Source organism: Centruroides sculpturatus, unplaced genomic scaffold (genome assembly GCF_000671375.1).
Source record: "Centruroides sculpturatus isolate CEXI.00-Female unplaced genomic scaffold, Cexi_2.0 scaffold5149, whole genome shotgun sequence".
Taxonomy (NCBI): domain Eukaryota; kingdom Metazoa; phylum Arthropoda; class Arachnida; order Scorpiones; family Buthidae; genus Centruroides; species Centruroides sculpturatus.
This window is the reverse complement of record NW_019389262.1, coordinates 1-4,847: the sequence shown is the minus strand read 5'-3', so window position 1 is coordinate 4,847 and position 4,847 is coordinate 1. Positions and strand designations below refer to the sequence as shown.

Below are 4,847 nucleotides of genomic sequence, written 5' to 3'. Positions count from 1 at the left end.
ACTAGCATGAGACAAAGAGCTGATGAAGAACACAAACTGAGGCCTATGCAATTAAAGCATTCGCTGAGTTTTACCCATGCTTTGCATGGGTAAACTCAGTGTAATTTTAATTTGACGGAGCACGCGTGTGCCGACAGGTTAAATTAAAGGGTAGAGTTGAAATTCTTGAAAGAGTGGCCTCGGGTAGGTCGGTTCAGTGTAAGTCATATGCAGAAATTTTAATTTTTCTGGTTGAGTTTTACCCATGCAAAGCATGGGTAAAACTCAACCAGAAAAATAATCAATAAAGGAAGATGGTCAAAAGGGGAGAATGAAAAGTTGAAGCAATTAGTAGAAATACATGGATCCTCAGATTGGATAACAATATCTGGTTATTTTGCAGATAGAACCAAAGTGCAGTGTCAACAGAGATGGCAAAAAGTCGTCAATCCCAATTTGGTCAAAGGACCATGGACTAAAGAGGAAGATGAAATGGTTATGGATTTAGTAAAAAAATGTGGTCCAAAAAAAATGGACTAATAGCTAAGCATTTAAAAGGAAGAATAGGAAAACAGTGCCGGGAAAGATGGCATAATCATCTAAATCCTTCAATCAAAAAAACTGTTTGGACACAAGAAGAGGAGTCTATAATCTGTCAAGCTCATAAACAATGGGAAAATCAGTGGGCTAAATTTCAAAATTATTGATAATGCAATTAAAAATCACTGGAATTCAACTTTAAAAAAGAGGTTAGAAAATGAAGTGGAGGAGTATACAAAAAGAAGAAAAAGTTCTCAGTGCCCATCTATTATTACTTCTGAAAGTAATAAAATGGATTTCTTAAAACAGGATGAACAATTAAAACGAGAAACACAATCAATAAAGTCAGACTGTAGATATAAAAACAATGACCTTTATCATTTGACATCACTTTCAATTTCAACATCTATAGATTATTGGCAACAAAATTCATTTGTAGAAAATCATCATGGTGCCTTAAATGTTGAGACTGATTCTGTTGATCTGAATTTTATGCTTTCACCATTCAAAGATATAAAATCTGATGATGATATTGCTAGGTCTAATTTGGAAACCCTTGCTTTTGTTAGTAGCTTAAATAATTTTTCTTCTAATCCTGTAACTCCTGTTAATGAAACAAAATTCACAAGCATTCAGAAAAAGCAACCAATTGAATATGATTTAATTCATCATCATCAGAATTTATATAAAATTGAAGATTCAATATCATCTCATTCTTCATGTTTGTTACCTAAACAAAGAACTCCTTCAATTCTTCGATGCAGTAAGAAGAAAAAGACTAGAAAGTTTAGAAACAAGTTCTAATTTTAACGAAGCTGAATGTCTTCAATTTGCTGATAGTTCTAGAGCATCATTGAATTTTAATCAAATAATTGAAAATAAAACAGATGAAATACACATGATTCCATTTAATTATAAAGCAATGCCAAATAATACAGCTGTTTCTAAAGAAACCTCATTTTCAGTCATTTCTTGTTTCAACATCTCAGTTTGTTACAGAATCTGGTCAAATGATAGTAGTTTACCTATCACTAATACAACTTCAGTTTTCACAAATTTAATTTCAACTCTTTCATTGTCAAGTGATTACCTCGTATTCCTCCTCTACCATTTATTTCACCATCTGAAAAGGAGACACCCTTTAAAGATATACCTTTTTCACCTTCTCAGTTTTTAAACAGTCCTTTAATGACATGTTCTACATCTAGATATTAAGGACAACGTAACAGACATCTTAAACTTCCACTTCCCGAACGACAGTAATGAGGACGATACTCCAATCCACAATACCATCCGAACGGAATGCGGTGTTCTTCCAAACAAGAATAACGATGAAATGTTCTCCTTCCAGGAGGTCGAAAAAGCGATTTTCTCCCTGCACAACAGGAAATCCCCAGGTCTCGATGGGATAATGCCTGAAATGGCCAAGGAGGTTTTTAAAGAAATCCCGATTGCCCTGGTCCATTTATTCAATGTCTGCCTGGAGAAGGGACTTTTCCCGACGAAATGGAAGGAGGGTAATATTAAACTAGTACCTAAAGAAACCATCCCAACGAAGCCGAATCATTACAGAGGCCTATAAGCCTCCTACCCGTATTGGGGAAAGCGCTTGATGGCTTGCTTATAAACAGGATAAATTGACACCTCCAAAGCCTCGGTATCCAAAGCCCAAACCAGTACGGTTTCAGGCGTGGGAGATCCTCTATGGAGGTGGTACTAAAGGTGAAGACATTCGTCCACAAAGCCTGGGACCGCAACAATCACGCCCTCCTCGTGAGTATAGACTACAGAAAGGCTTTTGACCATCTGTGGTGGCCGAGTGTTCTTTACAATCTCAAGAACGCCAAGTGACCGTTAAACATCTTAAATCTCACGAAAGGCTATCTTACAAATAGAAGTGTCACTTTCCAATCGAATACTATAACCATCCGGAAAGACATCAATAGGGGTTGTCCTCAGGGCTCAAGGTGCGGGCCCGGCCTGTGGAATCTTGTTTTCGACGACCTCCTGAACTCATTCAGTAATACGGAGAGAGCTTCCATCCAGGCTTTTGCAGACGACCTTCTGCTTATGGTCGCCCATAACAACAGCGACAAGCTGGCCAAGATCACCAACAACCACTTGAACACCATCTATGAGTGGAGTGCAAGGAACAAACTCCCAATTAATTTCGAGAAGTGCAGGGCTTTAGTTTGCACAAGACACAACAAGAGGAGTAGATTGCAACGGGCACCATGCATCTACATTGCTTCTAACAAGGTTAAAGTTGTAAGCAAACTAAAGTATCTGGGTGTATACTTGGATGAGAAACTTAACTGGCACTTCCACATAAAGCAACTATGCCAGCAAATGATATGAAAGGCCAACGCTCTCAAATGGATCACGGGCAATTACTGGGGGCTCAACTACAAGAATACCAAACTTATCTATAAAGCCGCCATGGAACCGGCCCTCCTATACGCTGTCCCGGTCTGGTATGAGGCCGTTTATAATATTCACATTAGGAAACAGCTTCTCTCCATCCAAAGAAGATTCGCCATTCAAATCTGCAGATCCTATCGGACGGCCCCAATCAGTGCTCTCCTGGTTCTGGCCGACATCACTCCTATCCATATCCAGGCAAAAACCACGGCATGGTTCTAGTTCGTGACCAGAGGATAGTTCCCCTGGCTCGACGAAACAAGATACTATAATCAGATCAACGAGAAGGCCACCAAGAGCATGACAAACATTACTAATGATGCCATAAACTATGGCCTGGACGGGATTAACACCAATAAAACCGTTCTAAACCACCCCCACACTGAGAGTAATTATACGGTTATAATGGACGAGGATAATCACATAAAGGCAGAATGGAATATATACACGGATGGTTCTAAAAGTACGGAAGGCGCAGGAGCAGGGGTGGTTATCGTGGATAGTAACGACAAAACTCGTTACCAAGCATACCTTAAAATGGCTGCCTACTGCACCAATGTCCAGGCCGAGCTCTGGGTGCTTTCCAAAGCCATCACTTACATCAATGACAACTGCCACAAATACAAGGGTAACATATGCATCCACACTGACAGCAGGACTGCCCTCAATATTTTAAACAACAACAAAAATTACACGGGCCTTTCAGCGGACTTGATTACAGAAGCTAATAATCTGGGAAAAAATAAGAAACTACTTTAAATGGGTATGGGCTCATCAGGGACATGACGGTAATGAACAGGCCGACAAGCTTGCCAAGAAAGCGTGCACCCTTAGTAAAAACCCCTCTTACGAGAAGCTACCCCACTCGTGGGTTAAAACGCAGCTTGCTAACGTTGCCCTGTAAGACTGGCAATCAGAGTGGGATAATGACGACACGGGGAGAAAGACATACGCCTATATTCCTTCAATTGCTCATTGCAGAAAAGCCAGCCATTACACCCCAAATGCTGAAACAACCCAGATCCTCACAGGACACGGTAATTTTGCAGCTTATCTCTTCTGGTTCGGCAAGGCAGACGACAATACATGCGACTGCGACGTCAGTGAGTCTACGGTCGAACACTTCCTTTACGATTGCGCTAAATATGACAATAAAAGGCTTAATTTCATGGGTAAATGCTTAGCGGAAGGACAGAACTGGCCTCCAAAGCCCTCTGAAGTCTTCAGTAACTGCAAACTCTGGAGAAGCTTATTGGACTATGTACACAACACAGCTGCCCTCAATGCTTGCAGCTTCAGCAACAACAACCCATCCTAACCTCCATCAGGTTGCTGCTGGACTTCCTAGTATTGGACAATCGATCCGTCACCACTTCAAATGTAAAGGCAGTTAAGTGCCTATATATATTATATTGTAAATACAGTCGACCCCCCTATAAGATCATAGATACGTTCCATTCTTTAGGAATCTGATTTCTTATGAGTCCTTCCAATCACAGCCCGACACGTGTGAAGTTTATGGACTACACCTGATTGAAAGGTTTTCTTCCATAAAATTAATCGATTCTAGACTAATCCGATTCAACATTTCCAAGATATGTATATATTTTTTGGAAATAATCTATATAAACTACGCTATAAACAAAAAATTGCAAGATTACTTACCGAGTGTGCACCATTCGACATCGCCATTGCTAAAGCTTGTTTTCGTCACGGAACAGCTCAGCAAATAGCAGCCGATTTCTAACAACTTATTTTTCTGCGAAAACTTTGTTGAACTTTGGAGACATCATTAATATAAATAATTTTAATCGCCATTGAATAAGAAATGTTTCTTTCACAAGAAATGTATAAAATTACAGTACTGTATTAGATTTACGGTACGTAATTTACATACTGTACAGACG

General features: G+C 39.7%; 1 pseudogene; it reads left to right on the top strand.

The window, feature by feature from the left end:
* The first annotated feature begins 267 nt into the window (after positions 1 to 267).
* Positions 268 to 4,434, top strand: LOC111617209 (annotated as a pseudogene).
* Positions 4,435 to 4,847: the final 413 nt, after the last annotated feature.